The sequence below is a fragment of the Sycon ciliatum genome, chromosome 7 (assembly GCF_964019385.1).
Source record: "Sycon ciliatum chromosome 7, ocSycCili1.1, whole genome shotgun sequence".
Classification (NCBI taxonomy): Eukaryota; Metazoa; Porifera; class Calcarea; order Leucosolenida; family Sycettidae; genus Sycon; species Sycon ciliatum.
Genome location: NC_088649.1, coordinates 26,323,397 through 26,340,404, shown reverse-complemented (window position 1 = coordinate 26,340,404; position 17,008 = coordinate 26,323,397). Strand labels below are relative to the sequence as shown.

Genomic DNA, 17,008 nt, shown 5'->3' with positions numbered 1-17,008 from the left:
TAAACTGGTATATAAACTGGTGTATAAACTGGTTTATCGCCTTCTTAGTATTTGACCCCACTAATTTCCCTGATACCTAAAGCGGGATTCACAGAAGCTTTTTTTGCGATGCGACACGCGATGCGACGCGATCTGCGATGGATGCGTGCGATGCGAACTCGCGAAATACCATTCACAGAAGAAGTCAGCGATGCGACAAAGTTTTGCTGATTTGGGTACGTCACCATGATATTCGCGCGGTTTGACACAACTTGTAAAAATTTATAGGCAACTCTTGCACCTTTGTACAACTTTGCTGTAGAAAAGGTCAAAATCGTACACCAAATCGCTTGTCGCATCGCATCGCATCGCAAAAGTTGAGCCAAGCTCAACTTCTGCGATGGCCTGCGATGGCCCAGTTCGGGCAGTTGCGTGGGGTGCGACATGGCTGCGATTTGGGGTATTCCCGGTTTCGCGTCTGTCGCATCGCGTGTCGCATCGCAAAAAAGCTTCTGTGAATCCCGCTTAAGCGGTCAAATATATCGCGTATTTGACTAAGCAGTCAAATACGCGATATATTTGACTACTTATATTTGACTCCTTAGAATTTCTTGGACTTAGAAATTTTCTCTCCAACTTAGAAAAAGAATTTTTTGAAGAAAGCAGAAATACACAATATGGGATTTGAACCCACAACCTTGTAAATCTCAGTCACTCTTCCTTACCACCCAGCCACTGTGCTACTGATGCTGAACCTAGTTTAAACAATGACCTTGACTTTCAATGCCGTACAATGCGGTATAGGCTAAAGTATAATACTAGAATTACAAGGATATGTCGTATATGAAGAGAAACTATTGCGTGGAGAACACGATAAATAGATTATAGACCTCATAGTTGGTCTATACAGGATATATAGACCTCGTAAAAGACCTCGGGGGACCTCGGTCTTTTACTCGGTCCATATATCCTGTATAGACCTCCTAACCGGTCTATAATCTATACATATAAACTCCTTTTTTTTTAGAATCACACTAGTGCCCCGCAATCCGCCTTGATGGTTTTTCGACATGCACGACGGTCCCCACTTCACGATCTTTTTCCCGTCAACGCGGACGAAGAACACAACGTTGTCCTTTTTGATGGAGGCTTACATTTCGCCTCCACGAAGACAAAGCGCAATATCAGATAGAACCATTCGTAATAGGTAAGTTTTACTGCGTCGTTGCCATTGGTGTCGTCGATGTCGCTGAAATAATCGTGTAGCGGGTGCCTTGTGCTGCACCTGACGTTCGAGGCCGTCCTTCTTTCGCTGTTTCAGCACTCCGTCTGTCAAGCGCAGCACTCGACATGTGCGGCTGAAGACCCCGCGTGCCGCTACTTTGAGACAATTCTTGGAGAAAGGCGAGCCCTCCTGCGTTTTTGCATCGACGTAGAACGCAGATAGCAGGGGCGACGGAACTTCACTACTGACGGTTTTCCAATCGATGTTCTCCTTTCCGCGTCCCTCGCAGAGCGGACGGAACATGCGCAGCCATAATCCGTGGCACTGCCAGTGTTCTTGGGAACTGCTGCTTGAATAATGGCATCGAGATTCGTGGTCGTCCTCAGAAGAACCAAAGAAACGTTTGGGAGTCGATTCAACAGGCTCGTGCTGATTCATTTTACTCTTACTTTGGAAAGGAGACGAACTCTATGTCTCTAATGACCAGACAATACTCAATAGCGGTTCTTTTACAGAGCCCGCGGTGAGATCTGCGCGCCGTAACGGTCACTGTAACTGTGAGGTTCAAACTAACTACTTACTTGGCGCATAGCTGTTACTTCCGATGGAACTACCGGTACTAAACTGAAGTCACAAAGAGTGTGTGGTGGTATATGGTACTGCACTGCATGCACTGCACAGAGTCAGTGGTAGTCTTGTTCTTGCTCCGCACAGGTTGGTGAAAGGAAGACTCGTCGAGCCATGGTTGTGGGTTGGAATTCTAATCTCTTCCTTTGTGGGGGAGAGGGGAGTTTGTATATCAGCTCAGTATAAGCATAATAATTATAACCTACTCAGTTGATTTGTGGGAAATATAAACCAATATACAAACTTCGGCTTCGCCTCGGTTTGTATACAGGTTTATATTTCCCATATAATCAACTGGTTAGGTTATATTATATTAGGGGTGGAAGTTGTCACTGAGATCCCGAGTTCGAGTACTCTGATATTCTCCGATCGAATATTCCAGTATTCGAGTATTTTTCATCTCATAACAATTGCACACCAAGGGCTTTAAAATAACATGATACAACCCTGATTAAACCGAGTAGCAGTCATTTTTCTCGGGTGTATTGACTGGTGGATCATTTGGGCTCTCTCTACTCGTGAACAAATGTTCACCACACAGTCTGCACATCACCATCTGCCGACTACTGCTCTGAAACTGCAGACTTCTGCAGTAAATGCATGTACCAAGTATGAACGAGTACTCTAATTTATTCCGAGTACGATTATTTTTGAAAAAAGCGAGCGAGTATTCGAGTACTCGGTATAATTGTTTCACCCCTATATTATATACATATACACCACTAAGGGAGAGCATGCCTAAGACTGAAGTGTATATGGAGTGAGGTATAAATCTCCATATACACTTACAGTCTTAGGCATGCTCTCCCTTAGTGGTGTAAATATCTCCATATACACCGCTAAGGGGATTAGCAGTAGTTGTCAGCGAGGAACAAGCCATTAGGAGGTCACACACGGTGAATATGGAGAGGTATAAATATATTATAACAAAAGAACCCCGTGTATATCGAGATATATACACCAGTTATAAAAACCTCGGCTTCGCCTCGGTTTTCATACTGGTGTATATATCTCGTTATCACTCTTCTATATCGACCTCCACTAATTCTCGTGATCCTTGACTGGTCCTATATTACCCATATCGCCGCAATATTGACCGCTTATATCGACCGCTTGTATCGACCACTTAGGCATTGTAATCTTTCGACTTTGTATGGACTTAGAATTTTTCTCTCCACTTCAAAAAGAAAAATTGAAAGAAAGAAGACAAAGGAAGAGAACAAGCAGGATTCGAACTCACAACAGTATGAATCTTAAGCAACCCCTTATACCACCCAGCCACTGTGCTGCAGATGCTGAACTCTGTTGTTCTTACAGTCTTCTACCCTATACATATACACTCGGTTCCGTGTTATAAGTATAATTATAACAAGGGACCGAGTGTATATCGAGAAATATAGACCAGTATAAAAACCGAGGCGAAGCCGAGGTTTTTATAACTGGTCGATATTTCTCGATATACACGAGGTCCCTTGTTATAATAATATTTTTCACTCTCTTATTATTGACCCCCACAGAAACTTGTGATCTCTAAGCGGTCAACTATCAGCATATATTGACCGCTTATATTGACCACTTATTATTGACCACTTAGCCCGAGGACTTAGAACTTTTTCCTCAACTTAGAAAAAAATCAGAACTGAAAGAAGAAAAATCTGAAGCCAAATGCTGGGATTTGAACCCAAACTGTCAGATTCTCAGTCAAAGAACTTGGGGAACATACTACAAGAGACAACTGAAAACTTCGGTTTACACAGCAGTAATGTCCAATGTAAACGGCATATGTACATACTATTAATAGTATTATACTATTACAATAGTATTCCTTTCTTCATATAGCAAAGCAAAAACAGTTTTAGGTATGCTATGTCGTGATAAATCTATTATTGCCCTCATAATCGGTCAATATATGAAATATAGACCTCGTAAAAGACCTCGGGGGACCTCGGTCTTTTACTCGTTCTATATTTCATATATTGACCTCTTTAATCGTGCAATAATAGATACTTATACCTCTCCATGCGCAAGCTCAAGAGCAAAAAGGAGTGAATATAGCTTTCTTTCCCTAAAAAGGAGTGAATATAGCTTTAGAGAAAGAAAGCTATATACACTCCTTTTTAGAGAAAGAAAGCTCCTCAGTGGGTTTTTTTCAGATGGTTTTCCTCAGTGGTGTATATACCTCCTTAGTGGTGTATAATGAACAGTGTATATGGAAATTTATAAACTTCATGGGAGATCTGGTATATGAGTGCGGGTGTATATGGAGTGAGGTATAATATATACATACAATCATGGGGATCTGATAAAGAGAAATCAAAGTTTACCTCGGCGTTGGAAATAGTCACGATGCTAATGAAGATTGCATTGCAGGGGTGGGCGCAGTCGGACTGTAGATCTGCTGAGCAATGTGTAGAACTCTGTCGAATCGCAGAGCTGGACAAACAAAAGTTGCTATTGTTCGCCGGGCGATGCATCCACGGCTTTGCGGGGAGCCTGCTCAGTTACGCACTGATTTCAAAGTCACCAGGTTGGCGGTACCCGCTTGTAGAAGGACATCGAAGCGCATGTACCACCCGCTGCAAGCGGCGCTGGTCAGACTAGGTTCTCTGTTGCCACTACCCAGCGATATTCGTACCATCCCCAAACGCAGTGTTTTCAAGAGGTCAGTCATCTCCATGCACTTGCTCCATGACACGTATAAGCTATTATTCCATTAATTTTGTTGTCATCATTGCAACACCCGCACGACCACGCCTCCTACACACAGTCACTTTTGCTGTCACATCCACTCATAGTCTAGTTAGTCCACGTCCACTGATGTTGACGGAGGTAGCTCTCTTGCTACGGTGCTGCTGTGTGATAGTTCGGTCAGGGAAATCAGAATAGGAAAACGGCTGTACCACCCCGCTCTTTTCTTTTTCATTTTTTCGCCTATAATTCATTATCTTTAGCCCTTAATTTCAATTCTAATTGTTTTCTTATCCTTCGCTTTCTTGTTATTGCCCATTACAATTTGAGAAGTAAACTAAACAACAACAAAAACAAAAACAACGACAATAACAACAACAACAACAACAACAACAACTGCAGAACTGGAAAGAAGCATTAAAACCGCTAGAGCCGAAGGTGACGACCTCCTACTACTTGGAGACTTCAATGCCAAGAACAGTGCGTGGTGACAGACAGAACAAATCGCCTTGGGGACGACATACAAACTCTTCTGCACACATACGGCCTCACACAACATGTCAGATTCCCTACTTACATCCACCGACAAACACCTCTCTCATGTCTAGACCTTGCTATCTCCTCACTCCACTGCAATGATGTTCATATCCAATCACTTCCACCGTTTGGCGCATCCGATCACACTACTATTAGTGGCCACATCAATAATCAACTGCCCCCCCCCCCCCATAATTAACAACTCCCCTCCACGAGCCAGAAGCACCACATTCTGGTCATGGACAGACAGCACTATCCACCTTCTTCGAGAAGCCCTTCCACGCACAAATCTCAACCACCATCCAAACCAACACGACCCATGCCCAGTTGACACCTTCTGGCGATCCTGGCGCGACAAAGTCCTGACCATCGCCCAAGAACACTGCCAAGTTACTCGCACTCACCCCCCCCCCCCCTTTGGGACAGGAAGAACGTGCCAGCACGACCATGGATATCAAAGGGCCTCTTGAAAGAGATCAAGGATAAACGCAGAAAACACAGAATATACCTTCACTCACGCTCGCCCGACGACTGGAACACGTTCACTGCCCAAATAAACTGTGTCACCACTCTCCTGCGTCATGCAAAATCGGATTTCGTAAACAACTCAACAGCCTCCTCTTCTTCCCTACACCGCCTTATGAAGCACCTAACTACAGCTACAAAACAACGCATACCCGAACTTGTCAGCCAAGCAACTTCTGCAACGACACCAGCACAAAAAGCCGCTGCCCTCAACGAATTTCATTATTTTACAGAGCAAGCTGTCCGTGGCCAATGCGGATGAGCAAACTCCAGCCATCAACACCACCCCTGACATCCTCAGTCCCCTTCAAGAAATCTTGACTTCCCAAGCTGAGGTCGAAAAACTCCTCCGCGGAGTTGATACCAACAAAGCCCCGGGTTCAACTCTATTCCAAACCGCTTACTCAAAGAAGCGGCTAAGGAACTTGCACCGTCGTTATCCTCCCTCTTTAATCGTTCATTCCAAACCGGAGAAATCCCACAGGAGTGGAAAGATGCCACCATTACTCCAGTACCCAAGCCTGGTGACCCAACCCAACCAACAAACTATAGACCGATCTCTCTCTTGAGCACTACATCAAAAATCCAAGAAAAAATTGCACATCAACTCCTCTACAAGCACATCACACCCACCTACACAACCAGCAGTCCGTATTCTGTGAGAAAGAGAAAGACGGCACCGAGCAGCAGCTTGCCCGTCTCGTCCATACACTCTACACGACGGGAAACACGTCAATGCCTGCTTTTTTGATCTAAGCAAGGCCTTCGATCGTGTGTGGCATGCAGGCCTTCTAGCAAAACTCTCCCACTATGGTGTACGCCCTGGAGTGGATCCGACGGTACCTGTTGCGCGTCGGCAGAGTGTCCAGGTGGATGGCGACCTATCGCCTTTCCTCGAGATCCCTGCCGGCGTCCCTCAAGGATCTGTTCTTGGCCCGCTTCTATTCCTCGTCTACACCATAGACCTTCCACACGCATGTGAGAATCCCGGCACCACCTGTAGCCAATTTGCAGATGACACCGCTCTGATTTCCATAGCGAGAACTCTTCAAGACTGAACGCGAAACCTACAACAGAGTGTCACAGCAGCTGGAGACTGGCTTCAAAGATGGCACCTGCTGGTTAACACAAAGAAAACAGTCATCCTCCCGTTCTACCACAATAACCGCCCCCCTGAACAGCTACCCCAGATCACCCTCACATCTATCAGACATACATACTACCTATATTCTCATATGCGAGCAATGCTCTCAAACCGTTGTCACACACTTCCCTTGACAGGCTAGAACGACTCCAGCGGAAAGCCGCCAGAATGTCTCCACCTTCCCCTTTACACACACTTAGAACACTCCCACCTTTTGCATCGCATCAAATGGCCAACATTATTTTCACGCTTTAAAGTTAAACATAATATTATACTCTTCGTCACAACTATGCCCCATCACATATACTCTCGCTGCATACTGCTAGCAATGTGCAACCTTCGTATAATTTACATCGCTCTCGTACTTGGCACTTGCAAACTCCGCGGACTGACCGCTGTCTCCATTCTCCCCTATACAAGGCCATTAATTACTTTAATTGCTTGCCCATCCAGCTTCGCAAAATCCCTTCTCGTACTCCCTTCCAATCCCAGATATCCCTGCTGTTGCACAACTCTGTATGCTCGTGTAGCGACCACACCTGCCCGTACATTTAAGTACACAACTCGGTATGCTCGTGTAGCGACCACCCCTGCCCGTACACTTGAGTAGTCATTAACCCCTTGGCCCTGGCCACCCAATTGTTCCTCACACACAATTCTTCCTCACTCTTTCTCCTTTCTTACACTTTTATCTTTTATTGGCCACTGGCTATCGTGAGAATATAGATTTGAAACAACAACAGCAACAACAACAACAACAACAACAACAACAGCAGCAGCAGCAGCAGCAGCAGCAGCAGCAGCAGCAGCAGCCTAAACAGCAAAACAACAACAAGAACGAGAACAACAACAACAACAACAACAACAACACAACAACAACAACAACAACAACAACAACAACAACAACAACAACAACAACAACAACAACAACAACAACAACAACAACAACAACAACAACAACAACACAACAACAACACAACAACAACAACAACAACAACAACAACAACAACAACAACAACAACAACAACAACAACAACAACAACAACAACAACAACAACAACAACATCACACCCCACCTGCCCAACCAGCAGTCCGGATTCCGCGAGAAAGACGGCACCGAGCAGCAGCTCGCCCGTCTCGTCCATACCCTCTCCACTGCGAGAGACGACGGGAAACACGTCAATGCCTGCTTTTTCGATCTAAGCAAGGCCTTCGATCGTGTGTGGCATGCAGGCCTTCTAGCAAAACTCTCCCACTATGGTGTCCAGGGCAACGCCCTGGAGTGGTTCCGACGGTACCTGTTGGGGCGTCGGCAAAGGGTCCAGGTGGATGGCGACCTATCGCCTTTCCTCGAGATCCCTGCCGGCGTCCCTCAGGGATCTGTTCTTGGGCCGCTTCTATTCCTCGTCTACACCATAGACCTTCCACACGCATGTGAGAATCCCAGCACCACCTGTAGCCAGTTTGCAGATGACACCGCTCTGATTTCCATAGCGAGAACTCTTCAAGACTGCACCCGAAACCTACAACAGAGTGTCACAGCAGCTGGAGACTGGCTTCAAAGATGGCACCTGCTGGTTAACACAAAGAAAACAGTCATCCTCCCGTTCTACCACAATAACCGCCCCCCTGAACAGCTACCCCAGATCACCCTCAGGAATAGTCCACTTACCGTAGCACAAAAACACAAACACCTCGGAATAATCTTTCAGCATGACCTCCGTTGGACGGAGCATGTTGAATACATAGTCAAAAAATCACTCAAGTCTTTCAATATTCTTTTTAGACTAAGGTCTACACTCACCAGTGATTCTTTATCTCACATCTATCAGACATACATACTACCTATATTCTCATATGCGAGCACTGCTCTCACACCGTTGTCCCACACTTCCCTTGACAGGCTAGAACGACTCCAGCGGAAAGCCGCCAGAATATGTCTCCACCTTCCCCTTTACACACACTTAGAACACTCCCACCTTTTGCATCGCATCAAATGGCCAACATTATTTTCACGCTTTAAAGTTAAACATATACTCTTCGCGCATTCTCTGCGCCACAATTATGCCCCACCACATATACTCTCGCTGCATACTGCTAGCAACGTGCAACCTTCGTATAATTTACGTCGCTCTCGTACTTGGCACTTGCCAACTCCGCGGACTGACCGCTGTCTCCATTCTCCCCTGTACAAGGCCCTTCATTACTTTAATTGCCTGCCCACCCAGCTTCGCGAAATCCCTTCTCGTACTCCCTTCAAATCCGAGATATCCCTGCTGTTGCACAACTCTGTATGCTCGTGTAGCGACCACCCCTGCCCGTACACTTAAGTACGCAACTCTGTATGCTCGTGTGGCGACCACCCCTGCCCGTACACTTAAGTAGTCATTAACCCCTAGGCCCTGCCCACCCAATTCTTCCTCACTCTTTCTCCTTTCTTACACTATTATCTCTTATTGGCCACTGGCTATCGTGAGAATAAAGATTTGAAACAACAACAACAACAACAAATCAACTAGCTGGAGAGCGGAAGCAGTTTTTGGAGCTCCGTAGTTTTTTTAGCATAATAGTCCGCTCCCAGCCCGTATGGCTGTGGATGCACAGGTAGCAAACTAGATCACCTAGAGTGCTGATTCACTACAACCGCCATGCGGCATGGCCGGAAACGGAGCTGATACGGAGCCCTGGCGACAGCTCTCGTCTTCGACACTGAAGAAGAACACTGTTGTATTCCCCTCGCAAGCCCAGGTAAGCGTGGGGCCTACAAAAAGCTCCTAGAAGAGCAAGGTATCACCGGCATCATTTCGATGCAGACAACAAGCAGGGGTCAATAGGGAGGTTCCGGAGTACGATTTTTCGTGCCAAAATCCGTAGAGGCGCTACGGATTTTTTATACGTCGTTTTCGAGCAGTGAAATGTTCCGGAGTACGGAACTTATGTGTTTGCCGTCATTGCCTAGGTTACGATCGCAAACACGTCACATTCCCGCGCTATGCCTTTTTATTTTGAAAATTAGTACCGAAATCAAAACTTCCCGCGTAAAATCCATGTTTCTCGTACCAAATTTGTACGCGAAAAATCTTTCTGCACCCGATGACGCAAAATCTCCATACGAAACATGGTTCGTGTGAAAGCCAGTCCACACGAATTCTCCGTGCCGAAAAATCGTATGGAGCACGCCTGGAAAAAATCCGCAGCGCCCACACGGATTTTGACACGGAAAATCGTACCCCGGAACCTCTCTAATGTAGACTTACCGTTGAGTCATATGAAAAAGCAAAATTGTTGGTGCTCAATGGCTTCGATTGCAAGGGCGAACGGGTTTCACCACGCTTCGTTTCCGCACCAACAACACAGATACACATCCACGATGCTCCGATCTGGATCTCAGACGGTGTCCTAAAAGCTGCGCTCTCACCGTACGGAAAGCTTATCGGTGAGATACGACACGGCAAAATCAAACTTTCAAACGGCACCCAAACAGCAACTGGTGTGCGATTCGCCACGTTTGAACTCAAACCAGGCAGTTCGATCCCGTTGTACCTGCGTAGACCCGGGTGCTCGAATGAGACACAGGGTACCAAAACAGAAACAGCCTGAAATTGTACCTAAACTTGTTCCGATTTCGTTTAGTTTTCACAAATACCATCAACATACGGCCCGCTAACGGTATGCCAAATTTCAGAGCTGCCCGGTAAACGGTTTTTGAAATACTCGCGACCCACTTTTTGCTGGGTCCTTGATTCGAGGATGTGGGTCTCCTGTACGGTGCTGCCAAAGACCTGCTGAATCTGCGGCTCCACTGATCATCTTGCTCTCAAAAATGAAGTAGTAAGTTACTACTACATGCCCTCAACTGCCACACCAAGCGTAGACGATGGTAGACCCGTGTGCTTGAATCGGAGACGATCTGACGAGTTTGCTGTTTCTGATTCGAGCACCCAATTTTCAAATAAAAAATCCGAAGGAAATACGACCATTTTACTGCGTACTGTAGCTTGTGTTGTAGCGCACCCAGGTTCTGAATTCCTGCTGGGTGGGTGAAGCCAGACTCCCTTCCCTATTCCATCACCTCTCCAAAAGTATACTGTAAAAGCAGAAATTTTCGGTGGTGTTTTATTTTCGGTAACTTCGGTGCCGAAATTTTTACCGAAAATAAAACGCACCGAAAATGTCGGTAAAGTACTAGTACACTTACCTGGAACGTGGGTTTACCGAAAATTTCCCTCCGCCGAACCGCCGATTTTGGAGAATACCGAAAATATTACACCACCAAAAATTTCTGCTTTTACAGTATTCTGACATTGTTGAGATTTACAGATGAGAAATTCCACACCTGTCAAATCGTTTCTGATTCGAGCACCCGGGTCTACGACAGAAGGTTCTCACGAGCTCCGCATCATCTACGACGGCCAGGTAGGCACGTGCAGGCTATGTGGCCAGCTAGGTCACATCGCGCGTACCTGCCAAAACCGTCGCAGTGCACACACCTCGACGCATGCCGGCAGAGAAGGCAGCAGCACTGGCAGCACAGAGCGGAACATGAACAGCGGAGCTGAAGCGGAGTCTCACCGTACCGATTCGGCACCAAAAGCGTCCCCGAGTTTGACCCACGCCAGCGGCGTATCCCAAACGGCCTCCGATGGTGCCAACACCACGCCGAAAGCAGACGTGCTCTCGAGCTCGCACCCAAACGACCCAGTCAACAACCAGAACGAGTCGTACGAACACGACATCGCATCGCCCATGTCGGCAACCAGCACGACCGTGCACCCCGGAACGCCGCCAGGCAGCACAAATACAAGTACGACAACATCCAACTCACCGCACACCGACACAACTACTCCGACAACAAAGTGTAGTCACCCAGATTCGGCGCGTGCTGAAGACCTCCACTCCTCACTGGTGACTAACACAGACATGTCTAACCAGCCAGCAAACCCCTGGATTACCTCCGAACGACGCAGGAGACCCAGTCCCAATGCGAAATCCTCACCTGATTTCAAAAATTCCAAAAAACAAAAACAGAGCAACAACATCGACCCTGGCCAAAGCCAAACCCTTGCCCCGGCACAGGGCTCACGCTTCAGCCCACTGGTGTCACACGATATTCAAACCTAGCGCTGTCCTCCACACAATATCAGTGAGAACAATACCTTCAATTGCGGAAATACCAAAAAAACGAAACAAATTACAAAATAAATAAAAAATAATGGAAGTCGCGAATTTCATCAGCTCGAACGTCAGGTGTCTGTTCAACAAGATGGACGAGCTTAGCCACGTGGCAAAGTTGCAACAACCGTCAATAATCGCCATCCAGGAAACCTGGGCGGATCCATCGGACAGCGACGGGATGTACGCCATCAACGGCTACAAACTCATAAGAGCGGACCGGGACACCTTTGGTGGAGGAGTCGCCACGCCACGTACATACCACACAGCTGCCAACACGAGACAATTACCATTCCCATGACTCAAGCGGAATGTATTTGGATTAGAATAACAATCGGCCAAGCCTCCCTTGTGGTAGGGAACATCTACCGTCCCCCGCGGTCTGACCCCGCAGAGTTCGTGATGGAACTGGAGAGAGCCATAAAGCCTATGGGTGCCTCTGATCATGTTGTCATACAAGGCAAGATACGACCCCAGCAGCACACCACCCACAGAAACAATAATACAAATAATAATAAAAATGAGAGCAGTACTACACAGCAAAGCACCTCCAGCACATACTGGTTGTGGAGCGAGGAACGCATTGCATCCCTGCGTGAAGCTCTTGCTACCTGCAATCTGCAGTATGATCCACATCCCACTGACCCTCAGCCAGTAACCTCATTCTGGAAGTTCTGGAGAGACCAGATACTGAAACTAGCCGTGCACAACTGCCAAGTGACCAGAAGCAAGTCCCGCAAAAATTCTACGCCCACTCGTCCCTGGATGACGAAGGATCTCCTCAGCCAGATCAAAACAAAGCACAAACAGTTCCGCACCTACAAGGCGACCCAACTAGACTCAGATTGGAAACTGTACACAGCCCAGTGTAACCGAGTAACCGCTCTTTTGCGACAGGCTAAGTCCGACTTTGTCCAGCAAACAACGTCAACGGGTACAAACCTCCACCGTCTACTGAAGCACCTGAAAAAACCGCCTAAGCAAACAATTCCCACACTATCGACAGCCAACTCCACTGCAGCCACGGCTATGGAGAAAGCAACAGCTCTCAACAAGTTCTTTATCTCCCAAAGCCAACAGTCCATCGGCAAGACCATCTGTACTACACCAGACATCAACACTACCCCTGACATCAGTCATACTCTAAAATCATACAATCGCAGCAACAGTGGAAGAGGTCGAGAAGCTTCTAAGCAGTCTAGACACTGGCTAGAGCCCAGGCTTTGACAACATCCCAACTCGGCTCCTGAAAGAAACTGCAAAGGAAATCTCCCCATCTCTCACTAGTCTCTACAATCTGTCCTTCAGAACCGGAGAAATACCACAGGATTGGAACGACGCAACTATTACACACATCCCCAAGTCGGGCAACCCCTCCCATCCTTCCAACTACCGACCCATCTCCCTGCTCAGTATAATATCAAAAACACAAGAAAAAATAGTCCACTCTCGTCTGTACAATCACATAGCACCGCACTTACCCTCCAACCAATCCGGCTTCAGGAAACAAGACGGGACCGAACTGCAACTAGCACGGATCGTCCACCAGATATCCACAGCTAGGGATGCGGGGAAGCATGTTGTAACGTGTTTCTTCGATCTCAGTAAAGCCGTTGATCGTGTGTGGCATCAAGGCTTGCTGAAAAAGCTGAGCCACTATGGTGTCGACGGCAAGCCTCACAAGTGGCTCGAAGCCTATTTGACAGGACGCAGACAGTGGGTGCAGGTTGAAAGCACAACATCCGCCTTCATACCAATACCAGCAGGAGTGCCCCAGGGCTCGGTCCTGGGACCACTTCTGTTCCTGGCGTACACCATTGACCTGCCCACTGCCTGTGAAAATGCTACAACCTCGTGTAGCCAGTTCGCGGACGACACCGCACTAATTGCCATTGCAGGCAGCTACATTGAGTGTGAGGCTGCGCTACAAAGAAGCGTCGATGCCGCAGCAGAATGGCTAGAGCGCTGGCACCTGCTAGTCAATAAAACGAAAACCGTCATCCTCCCGTTCTACCATGCTAACCGACCCCCACCACGACTACCCGAAATAAAACTTGGCCAGTAACACAACATCGTCACCTCGGCATAATCTTTCAGCACGACCTAAGATGGTCAGCCCACCTTGACTTTGTGCTGAAGAAAGCCGTAAAATCTTTCAATATTCACTTTAGGCTCAAATCAACTCTACACACTAAATCACTCTCTCTCATTTACAAAACATATATCCTGCCTATAATTGAATATGCATGCATTGCTGTCACCCCTCTCTCAATCGCAGCCCTTGACCGTCTTGAGCGAATCCAGCGCAAGGCGGCCAGATTCTGCCTCCGTCTCCCCCTCTACACTCCTCTGAATCATTCAACACTGCTCCATCGGCTCAAATGGCCGACAATGTTCTCTCGCAGCAAAGTGAAGCTCACCCTTCTTGCTCACTCCATAAAATACAAATATGCCCCACAACACATACGCATGCTCAACATCCCCGCTCAAGTTACGGCCCAGTACAGCCTTCGACACGCACGCACTTGGCACCTCCCACCCTCAAGAACTGATCGCTGTATAGACTCCCCACTGTACAAGTCCCTAGAATACTACAATGCCCTCCCTGCTAGCATTCGTGACGTCTCCTCTCGAACTGTTTTCAAACAAGAAATCTGCTCACTGCTGATTAACTCAATCTGCTCCTGCAGCGCTCACCCTCTCCCATACTTGCAAAGTTCAAAGTGATGTAAATCACTTTCCAACTGTTTACCCCACAATCTCACCTTCTCATATATTTATCTCTTATTGGCGATGGTGCCATCGTGAGAATAAAGAATTCAAACGCCACCACCAAAGTGTTTACTTGCGGCCGCAAGTTGCGGATTTCAACAGCTTCTCGCAGTTTTCTGCTTGCTCTGTCGCCTGCCCTTGCCAGGACTGACACAGCCGAGAACACACTATCCGCAGCAGCTATACTCTCGCCAGAATGTTTGTCGCGCACGTGGTCACCCCATGGCTTATCGAGAGTGCGACGGCGTGCCTCGCCATTGTGCTCCCGAATTCTTGTTTCCAAGGAGCGTTCCGTCTCCCCAACATACGTTTCCCGGCACCATTTGCATTGCAATTCGTAGACTACATTCCTTGTCATACATACTCGTTCGCCTCCAGACTGACAGGTAATGCAAGGCCCTAGTGGACGTCCTCTTCGTCTTTTTTCAGTAATGTTGGGCTCGTTTACGCACTTGGGTGGTAACAGCGCCGAACGGCACAGTTGACGCCTGAGGCTGCCCGAGTGCTCGTATACGACACGTACCGGTAACTTGTATTTCCGTATTGCTTTGTTCACATGGTGGTGTACTTCATCGGACTTGAACGGTAGTTTAAGGAAGGCAGAGCGACTCTGCAACAGTGAGAGCATAAAGTTTGATTACGAGATGGCGAAGAGAACATTCATTTATCTGCTATCGCATCAACAAACGTTTCCCACTCGTCATTAATTTTTGGTTTTGTTACTTCAACGTTCTTGTGTCCGCTTATCAAACTCTTGTCTCTGCTTATCAAACTCTTGCTCTATGCTGCTCATCTTTTCCTTGCCAGGGTCTATTGCTTGGGTTTTCTGCCTACGACATCGTTCCACAGACGCCAGTTGCCGCGGAACTCTTCCGACTTACGGTATTCCTGGGGTCCACGAGGCTCAGGCAGTGAACGACTGAAAGCTTCGTCATGACAGCCTTCATCGCAGAGAACGGACGAGGAGCGCTCCTTTGCTGCTGTGGTGCAAGCGTTTACGATTATTGATTGATGCATCTACTGATCTAGCTGCTGCAGCATGTGCAGCGTACATACATGTACACATGTACGTAGTATGAACCTTTTTTTCTTCCGAAATTTCTGAAAACCTATGCAGGCGATGACGACAAACATAGAAAAAACAAAATGTGGCCTAACTGGTCCTATTTGCTGAATAAGCAACGCACATTGGTACTCAGAAAGTTCAAATTCACTGACATTGGTATTTGCTTTGGAATTTGTATGTTTTTTGGTTATCGCGGTTGAAACTTATCTGGACTCAGTATTTCGGGTGTTTCCTCTGAGGGGAGGGCCATGTCTCATCGGCCTTGGTTTTCTCCTCCATGGTTACATGACCATGGCTGTTTCGGCAACGGCGATGAGCGCAGGGCATCTCATCCGCATCGTCAGAGGCAACAATGCAGGCCTCGTCATCATTGCCCACCCTAGTGCCTCTAGGCTGAGGGGTGGCGGACATTGGGGACTGGGAGCGATTACCTGCAAGCTGGAACTCTCCGCTGCCTCAGTTTGGTCGGCAGAGGATGGGTTGTTGTTGTTCTGGTTGGCATGCCGAAAGCCAGAAACACACGCCATCACACCGATATCTGCATGAACCCTGGCTAACAACAGACACTAAGTATTTTCTTTTGCATAGCTTCAGGATGAATAATTACTTGTTCGTACTTTCAAACGAGAACATGCTGGTTTCAGTAGATTCTGTTTGCTGAAAGGAGACAAATAAGTGTGCACGAAGGGAATGTGTAAAGTTCAACGGTAAGCCCTGGAATGTGTGATGTACTTACTTGAAGCAATATAATTCTTTAATTGATGTGATTTTTTATTAAAGATGGTGCCTCGTGAAAAGTCCTTAGGGATCTTGAGAGCGCACAAGCGAAGGTTGAATGAAACTCCATCCAAAAGATAACTGTGCATGTATGGGACACAAAATATATTTAGAAGTTGCAAGAAACAACTTAATAGTCATGAACAGTGTAACAGCATCCACTACCACTTGCACAGTTGTCCTCCTATTATCGTTATCACCTTTGATATTGTCATCAAGGTAGAGTTTGCTCATGCATTGCCACTGATGGTCCCGCTGTGATGTTGCATATTCTGATTGGTACATTCTGATCGTTTTTTTACTAGTGTGTTACACTGTTGTATTACATGATGCATGGAATGTTTGGTTGCCTTTGACTTGGTCCTAACTTGCAGCTAACTTGGCAGTGTTACCGTATAGCATAGTACTATGATCGATATTCTAAAAAAAGTATTGTGTGTTTCTCTCTGTTGTTTACCTACCATCATTTTAATATTCATAATGATGCATGGCTTCA

General features: G+C 46.9%; 1 protein-coding gene across 1 annotated transcript in view; it reads right to left on the bottom strand.

Moving 5' to 3' along the window:
• The window catches only part of LOC135821756 (uncharacterized), a 147,161-nt gene extending 130,587 nt beyond the window's left edge, over positions 1-16,574 (bottom strand). Inside the window, exon 1 of the mRNA XM_065334754.1 lies at positions 16,472-16,574. The gene's annotated coding sequence lies outside the window, so the exon portion shown is untranslated. The remainder of the gene's footprint in view (positions 1-16,471) is intronic.
• Positions 16,575-17,008: the final 434 nt, after the last annotated feature.